Genomic DNA, 23469 nt, shown 5'->3' with positions numbered 1-23469 from the left:
TGAGTCAAGAGGTGCCACTGTTACACCTTTTGACTACTGGGGATGATGAAGATTGCTATAACAACCTCATCACTATAGCAGAGAAAGTCCCGCTGTAGTGACTTTGTTATATTGATATTACTATCGCTATAGAGGGAAGATGAATTTTGACTTTCCTAATTTGTTTTTTTTTAACACTTTATGATTTCTAATGGGTTTTATTATAAAAATTTACTAGCCAATAATCTCTAGTGGCTAAAACCCAAGAGAATTCCACCGCCTATGAAAGATTTTCCAATGAAGCTAGTCGGGAATGACATCACGACTATAGGTGGACTGGACTTTTCTACGAACAGGGATTTGACCTAATAGGGGTGGAAGAGAAAGTGTTGAAATTCTACAACTGACTTTAGGAATTTAACTGCTAGCACACTGGTGATAGCTCTCCCTAACGAGGTCTCAAGCTAGGTAAGAAAGTTTTATGATATACTTCCTATCATGCTTTGGGATTCCCTAAACCCTATCATCCACATTCGAAGAGTTGATGTCTCGATAGGCATTCATACTATTAATAAAGTGCTTGGGGTTCCCTAGGTCTCTAATACTCAGTATTTGGACAAGGCTCAAGAGATAAACATGATATGGTTGCGGGATACTCTACTTCTATAGGAGTTCATAGAGCACGTCTACTGGCCTTTCACCGAGGGTATTACTATTACTTTTTTTAGCCAATGCTCGAAGGTGGCTGAACCTGCTTCCTGAAAGATTTATTCATTGAGTAACACTTTTGATGTGATCTATCCTTGGGATCTGTGTTGGCCTATACTATTCATGGAATAAAGATGAATGTGGGTGCATAGATCATAATGGAGTGGAAAGATATTTACCTGGTCAGTAATAAGATCCCCTTCCTCTCGGGTCTAGTTTTAGAGTTATGCAGGCGGGCTGGTGTACAAATTCAGGGTACAAATTATTTCTCTAAGATAGACCTCAAATCCGACTACCATTAGTGACATTTCTAAGATAGCCTTCAGAACTTCATATGGTCACTTCGAATTTGTAGTTATGTCTTTTGGACTAACAAATTCCCCTGCAGCTTTTATGAATAAGGTGTTCAAGTAATACTTGGACATGTTCTTTATAGTCTTCATAAATGACATCCTTGTCTATTCTAGTAGCAAAGGTGATCATGAAAACCATTTAAGGGTTGTTTTAAAGACCCTTAAAGATAACCAGTTATTCGCCAAGTTTAGCAAGTGTGAATTTTGGTTGAAATCAGTAGCTTTTTTTGGTCATATCATTTTTGATGATGGCATTAAAATCAATCCTCAAAAGTCCAAAGTAGTAAGTAACTGGATGTAATACCCCGATTAATTATTAAGCCTAAATCTATCTTTTGAGTGGATATGTATGACCCTAGCAGAGAGAAACCACCAAAAAGATCCCCAAATTAGTCCTCTAGTTAAAACCCTAGCTTTCTTGCCCAGAAGCTCTTGAGAGAATTATAGTGTTTAGGAAAAGTATCGAAGTATTATGAATAGAATAATTAGGTAAATAACCTTCAAATAGGAATATAAGTCCTGGGAATTTATTGCGATAAGTGGAGAAATGTCCATATTACCCCTAATCAAGTTGCACGAAAATCCCATCACAGGGGTACGACTGACCCTCACAATTCGTACCCTTTGATACGAGTTGTACCCACAAATCATATCTTAAGCCTCAACCTTTGGACCTAACACTGTACAGTGTATGAATCATCTTATCCAAGTTGTATTAATAGCATATGATCCATACCCTTCACCAGTATCCCTGGAAAGATAGAATCACAGAATGTTTGAATGTTGTCCACCATACAAGTCCTGGGTATGACTTATACCCTGAGTTATGAATCTTGGTGAGCCACTTGTACTCAGATCCAACTCAATTTACCAAGTTTAAGGATAAGTGAAGAAACTAAGCGATCCCTATTCGACCATACAACTCGTACCATACAAGTTGTACCCATTCCAGTGACAAAAATCTATCCCACCAACCAACACTGGCCAACATATGAATGGACCATACCATTTGTACCCCAACATATAGCTCGTACCCTCGAGTTGTATTGGGTCCAAAGATCAGAATTCAAAGAAAAGTTGTAAGGTATAGAAACTAGGGTGTTTCAGTCTCCCCCACTAGGAACATTCATCCCTGAATGACGAACAAGGTAGGGGTAACCATACGCATGAGTCATTTGCATTATCAAATATATTCCCAACCTTTAACAAAGTTTGAAAAAAAAGAGACAAAGATATTAATCTTTCATTTAACACACTTAGAAAATAAAGATATATTAAAGACACTTACCTTCCACACGAATCCCAAGAGCAGAAAACAGATGCGGATACTTGAACTTCTTATCCTCCTCTGCTTCTTATGTAGCTTTTTCCACCTTATGGTTCCTCCACAGAACCTTAATTGAAGCCACATCCTTGGTTTACAGCCGATGAACCTGCCTATCAAAGATCTCAACTAGGACCTCTTCACAAGACAGAGAGTCTGAGATACCCAACCCCTCCAAAGGATCACTAAGATACTTCCTCAATAAGAAAACAAGAAATACTGAATGAATAAAGTTCAAACTAGAAGGCAACTCCAATTTGTAAGCAACATTTATAACCCTCTACAAAACCATATAAGTACCAATATACCGGGGGACTAAGATTTCTCTTTTTTCCAAGCTGCCTTACTCCCTTCATGGGAGATACCTTGAGGAATTCCTTATCCCTAACCTCAATCTCCAAGTCTCTATGACTAACATATGCATAGGACTTTTGGTGACTTTGGGTAGCCTTAAGCCTATCGCGAATCACCTATATAGCCTTAAGCCTATCTCGAATCACCTATACCTTCTCCATGGCCTGGTAAACCAAGTTGGGACCAAACATATCTGCCTCACCAAGCTCAACTAATAAAAGATCTATACTATAACAACTTGGGACTACCCCCTAGTCATCAGACGGTGCTTACAGTCCCAAGGGACCAAAACTAACCCATAAGCTGGTACCTGCTGTGAGCACTTGATAACATGATCATAAATGCAGAAGAATACTGACATGCTATAAGGTTTTAAAAATTGAATTCAAAACTGAAATATGAGTCTATAGAAATAACTAATTGAATATAATAAAATAATGATAAACTGGATAACTAACTATTGTGTCTCTACCCACACGCAAGTGTATGTGATCATACAATTAATATAATCACTTAGACAGTCAGATATCAATCCCTCGAGGATCAGTAAACTAGAAATTTATTCAATCTTTAGTTCAAGACAATTGAGTATTAAGTTTTTGATGGTATCAAGATTAATTTGATTCTGTAAATAAAATGTAAATTACTAAACAAGAAATAATTAATGACGACTCTAGCAAAGCAAGCAACGGTTGTAATCAATGATGAGGACAATTCCAGGGTTCAGGTATTTTGAACAGTCATACAATTATCTATTCTTATCACAGTCTAATTGGTTATAGGGTTGATAGTTGGCAAGGTTTATGCCACGATCTTGGTCTCCCGACCTCAAATCCTCTATCTATTGAATGTTGTAACTACAACTCCTGTAGAGTTACAACACATCTTCTAGATTCATGAAGTTGTCTTCTTTCATGTGAACCAAGCAAGGCTTCTAGGTATATCCCTATCCTAGATGCTAATTCAAATCCCTTATTTTATGAAAGAATAAGAACCTTGCTCCCTAATTTCTTCGTTCTATCCTATGATTCTCCTCCCAAATTCACATAGAAATATAAATTTATTCTAATGGTGGCCAATCATTAAAATAGTAAGCTCAAGAAATTAAGAACAACCCAGATGATAATCTAAAAGAAACTATGAATAAGAATTGTAAAGAGCAATCATGTTCTTAGCCTCAACCCCAGAAATAGGGTGTTTAGCTACTCTTGTTTGAATTCATCATCCAAAATAAGTAACAAATGATACCCAATAAAAATATTGAAGTAAAGAAATTCAAAAGAATGTTTAACAACCCTAAAAGAGAGAAATTTCTGCTTTTCCACCGTTGCTATACTTGACAAAAGTCCTGAACATTATCTTGAATTTTTTCTTTTATAGCTGGGACAAAATACTTAAAATATTCCCGATTTGTCCACCCGGCAGTGTTGCACCATGACTTTGATTGCTGTTTTCTATTAAAATCTAGGAAATTGTGGAGCTTAAATATTCCCCGACAATTGTAAAATACACCATCACTGCGATACGCCACTATTGCAGTGAGCCACTAGATTGGGACCGATTGTAAAATAGTCATCCTCCACAACGCACTAAACCTTCAGGTCACCAAATCTGATAAATAAAATTGCTCCACGAATGGTAGTTTCGCACTGGAATTTGACCATTGCTATTTTAGTGATCCACGCGACACGGAGTGTCTTCAAATGAGGATTCCTACTTTCCAGCTTCCATTTTTCAGCTTAATTTCACTCCCTTCCATCCTTTACTACTTCCATGTCCTCGTTGTATCCAATTTTGAACAATTTTTCATGATTTTGAACCTGAAAGTACTAATCATATCCATTAGGCACTAAACGGAATAAAAGCTGAATTATACTTAAGAATTCATACAAAAGTTCTTGAACTAAGTCTAAATCTAGGTGCATATTGGTACTTTGAGCATATAAATATACCAAAGATCACCACCTCACACTTAAAACCTTGTTCATCCTCGAACACATAAATTGAAAAACATAAATTGGATGTTTGGGTGAAGGATCAACTAGGTCTTTTTCGGGTTGTAATAAATGCTTAGGGACAGGAAGGTACTATTTAAAGAAATAATAACTATTGCTCCTAAGAATTTTAGTACAAAAATTATCAATTAACTCTGATTTCCAACCCCAATTTATCATTCTATTCCTCCCAATTCTTTCATTTATCAGCATCTTTTTCAATTAGCTTATTTTCTCAAACTAGGTTGAGAGTATTAGTCATTCCTTCCACATACTTCTGTTTTTTTTTTAGTTATGCACCCTATTATAGCCACCCTTAACTTAAGCAAAAATCCTTCATTAAGGTGCACATTATCCAACTGGACTAGTGCCAAAATAGGTCTATTGTAATATTTCTATTTACTAACTCCCAATTTACCCAGCATCATCAAACATCAATAAAAACTACTTTGGGGGGAATCAAATGATTACCTTCTATCCTTCTCATTTTTGCTCTTAATCTCCCCTTAGTATTATATTAAAAATGCTCAGGAGCTTATTAGGATCAAATTACAGTTAGCAAAGAAAGGATAAGGTTTCATAGCAGGCTACCAAAGAAAGAGGCTAAAGGCTCAACGGGACTGACTAAGACTATGCACCAAGGGTGGTCTATTTAATTTAGAAACAAGGCTGTCAAACAAATGCCTACATCACTTACTACACCCAACACCCTTTATTTCGCTTTGTAGACACACCGACCAAGTTCTAGTCAATTCTATTCATGTAGAATATATACAAATCCTCACACTCACAGTGAATGCACGAAATCAGCCCAAGGTTCCCGATCATGTTCTTTATTGAATTCAAAATTAAGCCAACACGTCAAATTTCATTTATCGAGATTAAATCATCAATACTAAAATAAAAGTACTTTTATGCTTATTGATACTAGAATTTATTTCAATTATTGCAAAGATGGCCCATTTCACACACTCCACTAAGATAGTGATTAGGTTCTCCTAAATTTCTTTACTTTGTACGACCACTCCCTTTAAGACGGTCGTTATCCATCTATCATAGAGGATGACAACTCACTATGACGGTTTATTCCTAATTACCAAAGAGGGCAAAGGAAAATGTAACTACTTGAAATTAAACTTGCCAATAAGGGAAAAAATAATAATAAAATAATACTTTAAACTGAAGCAATATGAGATAAATGCCAAAGAGGGAAAATTGCAATCCATAAAGTCAAAGTTACTAACTATTACAGACCAGTGTTTCGAATAGCTAGTACTTTCAAACACATCAAAAGCAAAAAATAAAATTGTTCAGCCATAAAAAATGAAGATGACGCAGAATACGAACCCACCGCCCCACACTTAAAATAAAGCACTATCCCAGTGCTTACAAATAAGCTTATGGTAGGGTGGTAGTATACTTCCTGATCACTTAAACGGGACTATAGCAGCCATGTCTTCAGGAGCCCCATCCACATCATCGCCATCATCATCAGCTCCATCATCGTCAGATTGCTCCTTTTCATCAAAATCCATATCGGAATCCCTATACCTGTGCTCTTCATCAGTGGGTACATTGTCATCAATCGGCTCAACAAAATCTGGGCCAATCCTCAACATGGTCCTAGCATGGTGGCTGACTAGATAGTCGTGCTCTATAGCATGGAGCTCCTCTGGTGTAGCTGGTCTACCTCCTGTCCTTAACATTATTATCATGAGATCATATAGCCTGCCCAGCACCTCATCAGTCCTTGTTTGTCGCTCCAGCATGGTCAAAATTGGGCCAAATGCCCCAGATGTTCTTCTTGCAGTAGTTATATCCACAGGGTGAGTGATTACCTTAGGCTTATAATCCAGATCCTCTTCATCCACCCTATGACTTCATAAAAATATAGTCACTAAACCTCCAAATCCAAAGCTGCAACCCACCTGGGTACGCGCCTTCTTCATTGCCGAAAAAATTACACTCCCTACATCAGAACACATTAGGGCATAAATCAAACATGCCCTATCCCTAGTAACCTCAATTATATGCTTTCCTTGAATCAAGCATAAATACATAATACAACCCCACATTCTTGCTTCCTTGTTTATCTGAGCATAGGGGAAGGAAGAATACAAACCTGTAACACGATGCCTAGTCCAACGGGCTGAAGATTACTGACCACATAACAAATGCCTAATATGCGCATATGGAGGAGAAATAATAAACTACCTCAAGAAATTTAGGTTTGTTTCTAGTATACCCAACAAATCATTAACATCAGTAGCTGTGAATCGAATCACCTTTCCTCGAACCTTTAACAAATATTCAGGATGACTAGGGTCCCAATTGGCATAAAACTCTCTAACAAGGTGCAAATTGCACTTAGTCGGTTAATGAAAGATGAAATTCATATTGAGTGCCTCAATTCTCCATACTATGAAAGACACTCTCTCATTAAGCTAACACGATCAATATATACCTCCGGAATATGCTTAGCATCAGTATGCTTAGTATACCACTGCTTCCCATCCTTACGTACTGCCTTGAATCCAAATTTTTGAACCTACCCCTACTAAAGTAGAGGTACCCTAGGCACCCTAGTCAGTTGCCCCTCAGATGGTCTGCTCCTCTTCCTAGCAGGAGCAGAAGATTTGCCCTTGCCTTTCCTTTGCTTGGTTATGGTTCCATTATGCCTGTAATTTTGAAAATGCAACAAACATTTGAGTATGTTAAACTTAGGACTAGCTAAACTGAGTGTGCATTACGGGTGACTTTGTACCCTACACTTAGTTGTTAGCTAAACACCTACATTAACAGACAAGGTACTCAGACTTCCCTTTGTTTAGGCCTAATTATCATATTTAAAGACATCATATTACTCTTTGGGACATATCATTCTTTGTCAATTCCTCAGCACACAACATTGTCCCATCTATTCCCACCTAATTACTCAATAAAAGGCTATGAACGAGATCGTTTCACTACAGCCCCACACATAGCAAAGAATTATTTTCCTGGAATTTAACTAAATTGTCTAACATCAAACAGAAAGAGTGTATGCTCAATGGAATGAAACTACCCCCACTAAATCAACACAGTTTCATCTGGAATGAAATTATCCCTAATGTCCTAAACCTTCTTGCTTCACCCATCTAGCTACAATGCCCCTACACTCCCTGACCTTACACTATCATGTGAAAATACTTTCCCAAAATACCAACTGTATATGTCCATTCAATTTTTCATCTCATCAATTTAAAACAATGACGACTAAACTAAGATGTCACAACGATGGCAAGACAATATATAATAGGCAATGCTAAAATTCACGACTACTATGACAGGGAAAAAACAAGATTATACCTCAAAATACTATCAATCATCACAATACACAAAAAAAGGTAATAAATAAAGTCAAATCTTAAAGCACATACCTCAAAAATTGAGAGAAGGATGAAAGAGAGGGAAAATTTTAGAAGATTAATTGGAGAGGAGGGTGAGAGGGCGGCGCCTGATGGTGAAATAAAAGGGTTTAGGATTTTTGATAGTGTATTTATAGAGGGGTAGGTCGGGCTAGGTTTAATTAAAGGTTTCTGTCCGATTTTAACCCCCTCAGCGATGCGGTAGGATCGCATAGACCTACTGGATAATGCAAATTGCCATTTAACTGCCCTACCATGATGTGCTAAATTTCATATCTAGTCACTGTAAATTGACAATCATCAATTTTTCAAGTTACGCATCGCGCTGAAAATCGTGACAGGCCACTGGAATTTGACAATTCTCAATTCACACTTCTCCGCGTCGCGATGGAAATCGCGGATCCTTACTAGAATTTGATAATTTTCAATTCACCTAGTTCCGCATCGCGCCATTATTTAAAATCAGATTCCTTAAGTAACTTTCACTCTTTTCTTACCTGAGAAAATCCCCACTTATATATATCATTTTGCAAACCTGATTACTTTCCTCAAATGTGGTAATCTCCTCATTTCACATTGAAATTCCCTATAATCTCAAACAAAAACAGCAAAAATTATAAGTAAAAGTGGGTTACCTCCCACTCGGCTCCTTCATATTGGTCGTGGCACGACTCATTTTTTGTATTTTTCTTTTCTTTTTGATTTTATAAGCCAAAAATTAACCTACCTATTACAATACATGTTTGGGTGGCCTCCCACATAGCACCTTATTTTATGTCATGGCGTAACTCAGCTCATCATCACTCATCAGCAAAAGTGATAGATTCTGTGTGCTTATCCAGATGATTCGCCCAATAGTGCATTACACGTTATCCATTCACAAGGAATTTCTCCGTCTTCTCCTTATTCCACAACTGCACAACTCCATGGGCTGTCATCCGTACCACCTCAAAAGGTCCAGACTATTTCAATCGTAATTTACATGGAAACAACTTAAGTCGTGAATTAAACAACAATATAAGTTGCCCTGGTTCAAATTCCGTAACTTGAATTTGTTTGTCATGTCATCTTTTGGTCTTCTCCTTGTAAAGTTTGGCATTTTCATAGGCGTGGAGTCTAAACTCATCAAGATCATTCAATTTCAATAACCTTATTTCCCCTACGGCAGTCATCTCCAAATTTAGCTTCTTCACAGCGTAATATACTTGGTTTTCCAACTCTACGGGAAGATGACATGCCTTACCATACACCAAGCGATATGGAGATATCCCAATGGGCATTTTGTATGTTGTTCGATATGCCCACAGTGCATCATCTATCTTCTTCGCCCAATCATTTCTCTGCCCATTCACAGTCTTCTGAAATATTTGCTTAATCTCCCGATTGGATGCCTCTACTTGTCCACTTGTTTGAGGATGATATGCAGTGGCAACCTTGTGCTAAACACCATACTTAGCAAAAAGATTCTTGAACCATTTATTGATAAAGTGAGTACCTCCATCACTAATTATAGCTTTTGGCGTACGAAATCTGGAAAATATGTTCTTCTTCACAAATTTCAGCACCGCTCTTGCATCATTAGTCGGACTCGCCATAGCTTCCACCCATTTAGAGGCATAGTCAATTGCTATAATAATGTATAGATTACCTTTTGAAGGTGGGAAGAGGCCCATGAAATTGCTACTTCTACTTATAAAATATTATTCAGGGGTATCTCATGACGCCTAGATAGAGTACCCAACCTTTGACATTGATCACAACTCTTCAAAAATGCCACTGCATCTCTAAACAAAGTCGGCCAGAAAAATCCTAATTGCAACACTTTTCTCCCAGTCCTCTCACCCCCATGATGTCCACCATATGGAGATGAGTGGCAATCTTATAACACCTTTGAAAATTCAGCCTCTGAGATACACCTACGAATCACTCCATCTGAACCCTGCTTGAAAAGGTACGATTTATCTTAAATGTAATCATGAGAATCATGGAGTAATTTCTTCCTTTGTTGCGAGGTGGTTTCGGGAGGATACACCCCACAAACTATCAAGCTCACAATGTTAGCATACCATGGGAACTCAACTGCGTCTAATAACAACAACTTCTCATCAGGAAATTCTTCCTTGATACTCAGAAAGTCATCCACAATATGGCCTCAATTTTCTAGCCTTGACAAGTGATCAACAACTTGATTTTTAGCTCCCTTTCTATCACGTACCTCAAGATCAATTCTTAAAGTAGAAGAATCCACCTAATTTGTCATGGCTTTGCATCTTTTTTTTCACAAGATACTTAATTGCAGCATGGTCTGTATGAACAATGACCTCGATACCAACTAAGTAAGATCGAAACTTATCGAATGCATATACCAAGCCAACATCTCTTTCTCTATAACTGTGTAGTTAACTTGAGCATCATTCAGTACCTTGCTAGCATAGTAGATCGATCGAAATACCTTCTTTATTCTCCGACCCAACACTACTCCCACTGCAATATCACTAGCATCACATATTAGCTCAAAAGGTAACTCCCAATCTGGTGCAATCAAAATAGGTGCTTCCATCAACTTCTTCTTAATATTTTTAAATATTTCATGGCAATCAGCCCCAAACTCGAATTTGGCTTCTTTATCTAAAAATTTGCATATAGGACTTGCAATCTTTGAGAAATCTTGAATGGATCATCTATAGAACCCAGCATGTCCCAAAAAGCTTCGCACTCCTTTAACTGTAATTGGATGAGAAAAATTTTCAATCATTTCAAATTTTGCTTTTTCAACTTCTAGTCCTTTGCATGATACTTTATGGCCTAAGACAGCTCCTTCCGTAACCATAAAATGGCGTTTTTCCCAATTCAACACCAAGTTTGTCTCTTCATAACGAGCTAGAACTTTATCAAGATTTTGCAAACACTTTTCAAATAAATTACCATACATGGAGAAATCATCCATGAATACCTCCACAAATTCTTCCACCATGTCTGAAAATATTGCCATCATACACCTCTGAAATATAGTAGGTACATTGCATAAGATGAAGGGCATGCGTCTGAAAACATATGTACCATATGGATAAATGAACGTGGTTTTTTCTTGGTATTCCAGTGCTATGCTTATCTAATTGTAGCCAGAGTACCCATCCAGAAAATAATAATACTCTTTCCCTATCAATCTATCCAGTATTTGGTCAATGTAGGGAATTGGATAGTCATATTTACGAGTTTCTTCATTCAACATCTGATAATCTATACATATTCTCCAACCAGTCACTGTACGTGTGGCAACCAACTCATTATCATCATTCATCACTACTGTCATTCCTCTCTTCTTTGGCACATAGTGCACCGGAGTCACCCGTTTGCTAGCAAAAATTAGGTAGACAATACCACTATCTAACCACTTGATCACTTCCTTCCAGACTACCTCCTTCATCACAAGATTCAACCTTCATTGTTGCTGCTCTATACCTCTCTTTTATGTAAATATTATACATGCAAAATACTAGATTGATTTCTAAAATGTCAGACATCTACCAGCCAATCGCCTTCCTTCTCCTTTTGAGAACTGCTACAGCTTCCTTTACCTGTACATCGGATAATCCTGAAGATAAAATAACAGGCAGGGTATCTTTATCACCAAGAAAAATATATTGTAAGTAAGGAGGAAGAACCTTAAGCTCCAAGTTAGGATCTTCTTTAATTGAAGGCCTGGGCGGTGGACCAATTGGTCTATTCAAAGGCTCGATTAACACTTTATTTGTCTTAATTACAGCTAAATTCATAACCTGGACTAATTGCAATGCTTATGAGTCCCCATACAGATCATAATCCATCAAAGCTTGCTCTAATGGATCATCAAACAAAAGCAAATGCCAATCTGAAGCAAGATTAATAACTGATATTGAGGACAACTCCTCATATATGGCTATAAATTTCAATGCTCTATACACGTCAAAAATCTCTACTTTATCATGCGCTTGTATTTTCATTTTTCCAGCTACCACATCAATGAGTAACTGCCCTATTGCTGAAAAGGGTTGTCCTAATATAAATGGAATAACTGGATTAGCCTCAAAATCAAGAATCACAAAATCCACCAGAAAGATTAAAGATCCCACTTGCACTAATACATTTTCAATAATACCATCTGGTCTAGCAAGTGAACTATCTACCAACTACAACACAATAGTCGTGAGTTTGGGGATTCCAAGATACATCTTTTGATACCATTACGTGGGCATGAGATTTATGCTAGCCCCCAAGTCACACAATCCACGTGCACAAATAGTTTGACCAAGGGTAATCTGCAAGGTGAAACTCCCCGGATCCTTCAATTTTGTGGGCAGTTTATTTTGAATTTTAGATTTACACTCTTGATAAGTAAAACTGTAGCATATTCAGTCAACCGATTTTTATTGGCAACAATATCCTTTAAGTATTTAGCATATTTTGCCACACTTTGCAGAATTTCCACAAGAGGAAGGTTTACTTGGACTTGTTTCAGAAGATCTAGAAACTTTTTAAAACTGGCTTCCTCTTGATTCTTTCTTGCCTTTTGAGGAAAAGGTAAGGGGACAGTCTTCTTCTCTACACGAATCTCTTCACTAGCCTTTTTTTCTTTTACTTCCACTTCTGCATTCTCTTGCAAACTATCATTAGTGACCAGGGGATTATCCTGCTCCTAAACCATCTTCTTAGTTCGCAACCCACTCCTTATTATAATTGCATTCACCTATTTAGGATTAGCCTCAGTGTCATTAGGCAATACTCCTTGTGGCCTTGTATTATACGATCCTACGATTTGACCTAACTGTAACTCCAGATTTTTGTGATCAATTGTTGACTCTTCAACTCAGCTGCAAACTATACTTGTTGAGCCTTCATGTCTACCACAAACTGTACTTGTTGAGCCATTAACTGCTTAAGCATTTCTTCCATATTACTATTCAAAGTAGTCATCTGATTATTTTGAACCGGTTGTGGATTTAGTTGAACTGGTCCCTTATGCTGATTTGTATTTTATGCCTGATGTCCACCCCATGAGAAATTATGGTGGTTCCTCCAACTTGGATTATACGTGCTGCCAAAATTCTATTGACCCTGACGATTTGCATTCCCCACATAGTTGACTAAATCTGGATTGATAGAACATTCATCTGCTTTATGCACACCACTTCCATAAACTTCACACCATGAATATACCTATTGAACTACATTTTTTATGGCTGCTGGTTATGTTCTACCCAACTTTAAGTTATTGAGTAGAATAGTCATATAGTTCTGCATTGCTGCAATCTGTACTTGTAATGCAGTGAACTGATCAACCTCCAAAACCCCTGCAACCTTCTTGTAAGCATTCCTTGAGTCTGCATGCCAATCAAGATTCCCTTGTGCAATTTAATTCAGCAAGGTATATAATTCTTCATATGTTTTGTCCAAAGATTGATCCCCTGCTACTGAATCCAAGAGAATCTTAGTATTATAATCAAGGCCTTCTATAAACGTATACACCAAAACATCATTCGATTGATGGTGATAAGGACAATTTCTGAGCATGCCCTTGAATCTCTCCCAAGATTGGTAGAGATTTTCTCCATCTTTCTGTTTGAAACTCATTATCTTACTCTTCAATCGTGTAGTTTTCTGAGATGGAAAAAATCTAATGAGAAATCTCCAAGAACAATCTTCCCATGTAGTGATAGATTGATGTGGTTCAGCATGTAACCATCTCTTTGCTTCCCCAATTAGAGAAAAGGGAAAGAGTGTCAATTTGACATAATCAGTATTCACATCTTCAGGAATATATGTATCACTTATCTCCAGAAAGGTTTGTAAGTGTTGTTGTGGATCCTCGTGTGAAAGTCCTTAAAATTCCCTAGAAGATTTCAACAATTGCACTATATTTTGTTTCAATTCCCACTGACCTCCTGGTTCAGGCTTCAGAATGTTGTTAGTCACAAGATTAGAAAGTGGGATTGCCACCTCACAAACAGGTCTTGCAACTGGTTGAACAAGAACAGATGGAACAACAGGAGCTGGAACATTTCTAATATTTAGATCAACAACTATAGGATCGCATATTTACACCATCTGTCCCTATTAAATATAGTACTGAGCTCTTCGTCTCTAATGAAAAATTACTTCTGGTTCTACAAAGGGCTCTACTAACTCTTTATCCCTAGCTAGTCCAATGTTCAGCTAAACATGAAAAAATTCAATCGCTAAGATCAAGTTGTTAACACTTAAACGTATTATCAAAAACCAAAAATTAAAGCAATTTACTAATTCTATTTGATCCCTAGCAACGGCACCAAAAACTTGTTGCATCTCTACGCACACGCAAGTGTATGTGATCGTGCAAGTAATATAATGACTTAGATAGTTAGATACCGTTCCCTTGAGGATCAATAAACTAGAAATTTATTCAATCTTTAGTTCAAGACAATTGAGTATTAAGTGTTTGATGGTATCAAGATTAATTTGATTCTGTAAATAAAATGTAAATTACTAAACAAGAAATAATTAATGACGACTAGAGCAAAGCAAGCAACGGTTGTAATCAATGATGAGATGATTCCAGGGTTGAGGTATTTTGAACAGTCATACAATTCTCTATAATTATCACAGTCTAATTAGTTATCGGGTTGATGGTTCGCAAGGGTTATGCCGTGATCTTGGTCTCCCAAACTCAAATCTTCTATCTATTGAATGTTGTAACTACAACTCATGTAGAGTTACAACATATCTTCTAGATTCATGAAGTTGTCTTCTTGCAAGTGAACTAAGCAAGGTTTCTAGGTATATCCCTATCCTAGATGCTAATTCAAAATCCCTTATTTTATAAAAGAATAAGAACCTTGTTCCCTAATTTTTTGTTCTATCCTATGATTCTCCTGCCAGATTCACATAGAAATATAAATTTATTCTAATGGTGGTCAATCATTAAAATAGTAAGCTCAAGAAATGAACAGCAACCCAGATGATAATCTAAAAAGAAACTACGAATAAGAATATTAAAAAGTAATCATGTTCTTAGCCTCAACCCCATAAATTGGGTGTTTAGCTACTCATGTTTGAATTCATCATCCAAAATAAGTAATAAATCATACCCAAAACAAATATTGAAGTAAAGAAATTCAAAAGAATGTTTAAGAACACTAAAAGAGAGAAATTTCTTCTTTTCCGCCGCTGCTATGCTTGACAAAAGACCCCCACATTATCTCAGATTTTTCCTTTTATAGCTAGGACAAAACACTTAAAATATTCTCGATTTGTCCACCCGGCGCGTCGCGCCATGACTTCGATTGCTATTTTTCATTAAAATCTAGGAAATTGTGAAGCTCAAATATTCCCTGACAATTGTAAAATGCACCCTGACCGCGACGCGTCACTATCGCGGTGAGCCACTATATTGGGACAGTTACGAAATAGTCATCCTCCACGATGCGCTAAATCTTCAGGTCGCCAAATCTGATAAATGAAACTGCTCTGCGACGCGGTAGTTTCACAAACCTTCACTAGAATTTGACCATTGCTATTTTGTTGATCCACGCGACGCTGAGTGTTTTCAAATGAGGATTCCTACTTTCCAACTTCCATTTTTCAGCTTAATTTCACTCCCTTACATTCCTTCACTAGTTCCATGTCCTCGTTGTATCCAATTATGCACAATTCTTCATGATTTTGAACTTGAAAGTACTTATCATATCCATTATTCACTAATCAAAATAAAAGATGAATTATACTTAAGAATTCATACAAAAGTTCTTGAACTAAGTCTAAATCTTGGTGCATATTGGTACTTTGAGCGTATAAATATGCCTAAAGATTACTAACTGTGGTGCCTGAATACTGAATAACTGACTCTAATGTCTAAAAAACCTCTAAAATAGACTAACTGAATATGTTTTGTTGGGATAGCCCCCAACTAACTCTGCTAACTATTGAAATAGAGATATAAAGTAAAATAATCTATTCTCCATTGATGAGGACTCACCACTGCTACTATACTATTGATAGTCTAAGAAGTGAAGTATAAAAATAGTCCGAGAATTGAGCATCAACACCTATGATATAATACATCACAGCACAAAAGAAAGGTATGCGATCAGTACTTTGAATGTACGGGTATGCTAAATGAGGTAGGCTGATTGCATGGTTTCATGAACATAACTAATTATTAACTAAATATGTAAGTAAAACATGGAGTACTGAGTAGATAATATGGAATCTGTAGATACTAAAAATATGGAGAATTTATAAATACCGATTATGCATGACAGTCTGTAAATACTGAAGATACATGAAAATCTGCAGACACTAAGGATGCATGACCAAGCATATAACATGGGTTGAGTAAGATCTGTAAAATAAAATACTGAAAAGTACTGATATTTGTATACTTTGGTCAAGCAACTCTAAGACTGCATAACTGAACTGTGATCTTAACTAAGACTATATTTGAGACTGTGGGAGGTATCACGTAACCGATATTCCCCAATTTGAGCTAATCGGGGTCCAACCTATAAACCCAGTTGGAAGGGTGTTAATATCATACCATAAGTGCTAATGATGGCTGTGTGGAACCACTAAACTAATCTAATGTCCAAAGAACTAAAGGTGTCAAGCCTGAACTGGTGAGTGACCCCTGCGAGATAGTCGAGCCTAATCTGACGGGTGACTTCTCATACCTTATGCTGGCTACGTAGTTCTGGAATATAGGGACTGCTACTAACGGATCTGCCTATCTGATGGGAAATCCACCATCCCTACACTCGCTCGGTGCTAAATCCTACTCCCAACTGAAAGACACTAAAATACTAGACTGTTCTAAGTTCATCTGACTGGTAACTGATTGTTTTGATAATGCTCATAGTATGTTCTGCAGGCTATTTTGTAATGTACTGATACTAGACTAAGTAAACAACTATGGATTTTGGGTATTCAATACCCAGGACTCAAAACAATAATAATAAAATGATACTAAAGCTTGAAGGACAAAACATGAAGCCTTTTATTTAAATCAATCACTCTTGTGGGCATTTATCAAACACTTATAGTTCAGGGTTTAAAACAATTATAGGAATGACATGGGACTTATAGAAATAGCATGAATTTAACATAATAGATCTAAATCATGGTTTAATTCAATAAATAATGATATAAAAGCATGGAGGGTTGAACAATAACAATACTTTCATGGTAATATAGTAGAAAATCATCAGTACATGGAGATTCATGAATGAAATCGCAATTTAAAATCAAATAACTTAAATAGATCAAAACTTGTAAATTAAATAGGTTACTTGGAATCCATGGACGAAAGGAATCTATGGATAAACACTTAACATACCTGGGATAGTGAATTTCTTAAAGTTCTAGGTGTGTTCTTGAGTATTGGCCTTGAATTTGAAAGCTAGGTTTTCTTGTTCTTGAAAAGGGGATTTTTGATTGTGAGAGGAATTGAATTAACAATGACAACTTAGGGTGTTTAGGGGTTAAATTTCATGATTTAGGTTAAATAGGGCCATGGAAAAAGACCCAAATACCCCTGAACAAATTCAAAAATAGAAGCTGAAAACTGAAGATCCTAATTTTTGGCCTTGGCACAACGCGCCACTATTGCACCAAGCCACTGGAATTGGACATCTGGGAAATGGGTGTGTGGCGCGATGCAGGGACAATCGTGGTCCTTCACTTATTGGGTCCTGGAAGTTCATCGTGATGCAATAAAATCACGGAGAGACATTGGAAACTGCTAAATGCCAATTTGGCCTTTAACGTGATGCGCCAAGATCGCGTACCTCAACTAGAAATTGCCAATCGTCGCTTAGACTAGCTCCGCGATGTGCTAAGGGTTAAAATAATGGGGTCTAATGACTGAAACTAAAAATAGCCATAACTTTTTATCCGATTATCGGATTTGGGCAAATTTTATATTGTTGGAGAGCTAATTGAATTTCCTATGTAATAACAGGCTCTAAACTGAAATAATAAGTGTTTTGAAATTTTTATTTATGAATATTCATGCAGTGGGACTTCGATTATGCTAGGGAAATACGGGGTGTTACAATATCTTCCCTTGGGATCATTCATCCTAGAATGAAACTAGTTAAGCTAAGGGAAGTTGTTGGGCTGAGCTTACACACTGAACATGCATATTTAATGCGAGGAATGCATGACTAAACTGATTTGTAAATGCATGATTGACATGAAGATTAGAGAGAAATCTTATGAAGATTAGTACCTTAGACTAAATCTGGATTCGCGGAGAAAAGATGAGGGTACTTCGTCCGCATATACGCCTCTACTTCCCAAGTGGCTCCCTCAACGGACTGGTTCCACCAAAGTACTTTGACTATTGGAACTTCTTTGTTCCTTAGTCTACGAACTTGATGATCTAGAATTTCGACTGGATCTTCCTCAAAGGAAAGATTGGTTTGAATCTCTGTACTTTCTAAGGGAACAACTACCGCTGGATCACTAATACCCTTTTTCAACAACGAGACATGGAACACTAGGTGTACTAAGGATAAATTTGAAGGCAACTCAAGCTCGTAAGCTACCCTTCTAAAGCGACAGAGAATACTAAAGGGACCAATACATCGGGGACTGAGTTTCCCTTTCTTGCCGAATCTCTTCACTCCTTTCATAGGGGAGATTTTCAAGAACGCAAGATCACCGCCTCAAAATTGAGGTCCTTCCTCCTCACATCTGCATACAATTTCTATCGGTTCTGAGTAGCCCTAAGCCTTTCTCTAATTAACTAAACCTTCTCTAATGCAGCAAACACAAAGTCAGGCCCTACTACTGCGGCCTCACCTACTTCAAACCAACCAATTAGAGATATACACCTCCTACTATAGAGAGCCTCAAATGGAGCCATACGGATACTAGAATGATAGGTGTTATTGTATGCGAATTCAATCAAAGGCAAATGGTCATCCCAGCTACCCTTGAAATCAACAACACATGCTCTCAGCATATCTTCTAGAGTCTAAATGGTCCTTTCTTCTTGGCTATTTGTTTGAGGGTAAAAAATTGTACTTAGATGGACTTGGATACTAAGACCCTTTTGGAATGCCTTCCAGAAGTGAGAGGTAAACTGGGTACCTCTATTAGAGATGATTGACACTAGGATGCCATGTAACCTGACCAACTCTCCGACATAGTGTTTGGCGGACTCCTCTACTGAATAACAGGTATGACCTGGCAAGAAATAGTTTGATTTGGTCATCTTGTCTATGATGACCCAAATAGAATCATGCTGATGACGAGTACGTGGCAAACCTGTCACAAAATGTATGTTCACTTCTTCCCACTTCCAAGAGAGAATACAGAAGTCCTGCATAGAACCACTAGGTTTTTATGCTCAATCTTAACTTGCTAGCATATAGAGAACTTAGCTACAAACTCTATAATATCTCTCTTCATCCCACTCCACCAATAGATCTTCCGTAAATCGCGGTACATCTTAGTGGCCCCTGGATGAATAGAGTAATGCGCACTATGCACTTCTGTAAGAATTCATTGCCTCAAATCATCCACACCATGAACACATAATCTACCCTGACAACACAAAACACTATCTCCCCCTTAGGAGAAAACCTCCACTTTCCGGTCTCTGACTGATTCTTTTAACTTAACTAGACTGGGGCCTCTATCCTTCTTAACCTTCTTCTTGGAAACTAGAGATAATTCTAAATTACTCTGCACCCACACACTACCCTCTGCTGAGTCAACTAAGTGGACAACTATTCGGGCAAGCTGATGAACCTCCTAAGATAACTTCTTCTTACCATCCTCAAAATGACCAACACTGCCCATAGGTAATCTATTAAGAGAATTAGCCACTACATTGGCCTTGCCTAGATGATACAGAACACTCATGTCATAATCCTTCAATAACTCTAACCTTTTTCTCTGATCCAGATTCAAATCTTTCTAAGAGAACACATATTGAAGGATTTTCTAATCAGTGAACTCATCCACATTTACTCTTTACAAGTAATGCCTCAAAATCTATAAGGCAAACACTATAGCTACTAACTCAAGATCATGAGTAGGGTAATTCTTCTCATGAGGCATAAGCTGTCTGGAGGCATAAGCTATGACCTTACCTCTCTGTGTGAGGACACAACCTAAACCTACCCTAGATGCATCACAGTACACAGCAAAACCATCTAAACCATTTGGTAGAGTCAAGACTGGGGCTGAGGTGAGTCGAGTCTTCAACTCCTGAAAACTCTTTTCGCATGAATCTGACCACTGAAACTTAACTTTATTTTGAGTCAATTTGGACATGGAGAATGTAATAGAAGAAAACTCTTCAACAAATCGACTGTAATATCCAGCTAAATCGGTCTCTTGAGGATTAACTCTAATGCCATCACCAGAAATGATATAGACAAGGAAAGCAACTGACCTTAGCTAGAATTCACACTTACTAAATTTAGCAAAGAACTGATGAGCTCTAAGAGTCTAAAGTACTATTTTGAGGTGGTCTGTATGTTCAATTTTTCTACGGGAGTAAACAAGAATTTCATCAATGAAGACTATGACAAACATGTCCAAGTAATGCTTGAAAACTGGGTTCACAAGTCCATGAAGGCTGCTGGGGAATTGGTAAGACCAAAGGACATGACTAGAAATTCGAAGTGACCATACCGAGTTCGAAAAGCTATTTTTGAAATGTCACATTCCCTGACCCTGAGCTGATGATAGCCTGATCTGAGGTTTATCTTTGAAAAATAGTTGGCATCCTAAAGTTTATCAAACAATTCATCGATTCTAAGAAGTGGATATTTATTCTTGACTGTGACTTTTTTCAACTAATGGTAGTCTATGCACATTCTGAGAGAATCATCTTTCTTACTCAGGATAGAATAGGTGTGCCCCTCGGAGAGATACTAGGTCTGATGAATCCTTTATCTAGGAGATCTTTTAATTGTTCTTTTAACTCCTTGAGTTTATCTGGAGCCATTCTGTATGGCAGAATAGATATGAGCTGAGTATTTAGAAGAAAGTCTATTATGAAGTCGATTTCCTTTTCGGAAGGAACCCCGGACAGATCTTTAGGAAATACATCTGAGAATTCATTTACTACTGGAACAGACTCAAGAGTTGGAGTTTTTGAGTTAGATTCTTTGACTCACACAAGATGGTAAATACACCCCTTCGATATCATATTTCTCGCTCTAAGGTAAAAAATCAACTAACCCCTAAGAGCTATGGTACTACCCCTCCATTTAAGGACTGATTTATTTGGGAACTGAAAATGAACTATTATGTTTCTACAATCAATTGAGGCATAGCATGAGTGGAGCCAATCCATGCCGAGAATGATGTTAAAATCCATTATCTCTAACTCCACGAGATCAACTGAGGTAACTTTCTGAGATATTATGACCGAACAGTTCTTGTATACCTATCTGGCTACAATGGAAACACCTACTGGGGTAGACACTAAAAAGGGCTTTGCTAGAGTTTCGGGACTGACTCCAAAGTTGACGGCTTTATATGGAGTTCCAAAAGAAAGAGAAGCTCCAGGGTATAGTAAAGCATAAACATGTAAGTGAAAGACCTGCAACATACCAATAACTATGTCAGGAGAATTTTCTTAATCATGGTGGGACTGAACAGCATATAATCTGTTCGGACGCTGACCACTGGTAGCACTGGAAGTGGCACCCTATTGAGTTGGCGACCGGATGGAATTAGAAACTGATAGGACTGGCCCTGTTAGCGCACATCCCTACCTTTCTAAGCAACTACCCGACACTATCGAATCCAATGTATTGATTTCCATACCCAAAGCACACATCACTACCCGCTCTACACTCACCTTAATGGTGTTTGCCTCATTTCTAACATAGAGGATTTGTACAAGCACTACTAACACTGACCTGGGACTTAGAGCCTGATGCCCTATCCTTATTGTCATTTCTGAATTTAGGTACTAGGGCACTAGCTAAAAAGGGTGCTTGGGTTGTAGACCTCTGATGAAACTAAGGATGGTTACCACCTTCTGACTTTGGATGATTGAAACTAAAACTACCTATCCTAGCTCTCTTGTTTCCTCTCTCCCTCTCCTTAATCTGTTGCTCCTCTATCTGTTGAGCATGGACTATCAGCCTAGACAAGTCCATCTCATTAATAAGCATTGCGGTCCTGCACTCCTTGACCATACTATCGGATATGTCATATATAAACTTACTCATCTTGGACCTGACATTAGCTACCACATGAGGAGCATACTTAGCTAACTGAGTAAACTTAAGGGAATACTCCCTCACGCTCATGCTGCCCTGCTTCAAGTTAATGAACTCTAACACTTTGTCCTCCCTCAACTCCAATGGGAAGAATCTGTCTAAGAAAGTTATGGAAAACTCTTCCCACTCTATAGGCCCTGCATCAACACCCCTATCTTCCTTCCACTACTAAAACCAAGTATGGGCTATATCCTGTAACTGATATGTAGCCAACTCAACACTCTGACCAGATTTCACCCCCATAGCATCCGTTACCTTTTGCACCATATCTAAGAATTCCTATAGATTCTCTTTAGACTTAGATCCCATGAAAGAAGGAGAATTCATTCGGGTGAAATCCCAAATTCTAGTTGCAGCACTATTGGCCACTGGGTTGGCCAAAACAGCAGCTGGCCATTCATTTTGTGTTGCTACTAAATTGGCTAGAGTAGTGGATATAGCCTTGAATTCTGCATGAGAGACATGCTCATCCAGAAGATTTGCCTGGATGGGCTGAGGGCTAGCTGATTTCCTGTTCTTCTTCCATTCTTCTTGGGAGGCATGTTCTGTAAGCGGAAGGAAGAAATGGATTATACAGAGAGTTTAACTTAAGCTCATGCTCACTCACATGACATAAATACTAAAAGAAGGGAAATTTTTTCCTAAACGCCTTGTAGCCTTTCGTCCATAAGTGTGGCGTGCTACACACCCATGCACGAGACGCTACTCAGCACAGCTTTTAGACTTCCTAGGACATTTTAAAACCTTAGGCTTGATACCAAGTTTGTAATAACCTAGGACTACCCCCTAATCATGACATGGTACTTACAGTCCCGAGGGAACACAAGCTAACCCATGAGCTGGTACCTGCTGTGAGCACTAGATAACATGATCATAAATACGGAATAATATTGACATGCCATAAGGTTTTAATAACTGAATTCAAAGCTAAAATATGAGTCTATAGAAATAACTGACTGAATTTGATAAAATAATGATAAATTGGATAACTAACTGTAATCTGAATACTGAATAACTGACTCTAATGTCTAAAAAGCCTCTAAAACTGATTGACTGAATATGAGTTGATAGGACAGGCCCCCAACT

At 37.8% G+C, this 23469-nt stretch overlaps 1 non-coding gene across 1 annotated transcript; it reads left to right on the top strand.

The window, feature by feature from the left end:
- The first annotated feature begins 13640 nt into the window (after nt 1-13640).
- LOC124889855 lies at nt 13641-13747 on the top strand. The gene has a single exon (XR_007048769.1). It is a non-coding gene; the product is annotated as a small nucleolar RNA R71 (small nucleolar RNA).
- Nucleotides 13748-23469: the final 9722 nt, after the last annotated feature.

This window comes from Capsicum annuum, chromosome 12, assembly GCF_002878395.1.
Source record: "Capsicum annuum cultivar UCD-10X-F1 chromosome 12, UCD10Xv1.1, whole genome shotgun sequence".
Taxonomy (NCBI): Eukaryota; Viridiplantae; Streptophyta; class Magnoliopsida; order Solanales; family Solanaceae; genus Capsicum; species Capsicum annuum.
The sequence above is the reverse complement of the archived record's forward strand: the minus strand, read 5'-3'. Positions and strand labels throughout refer to the sequence as shown.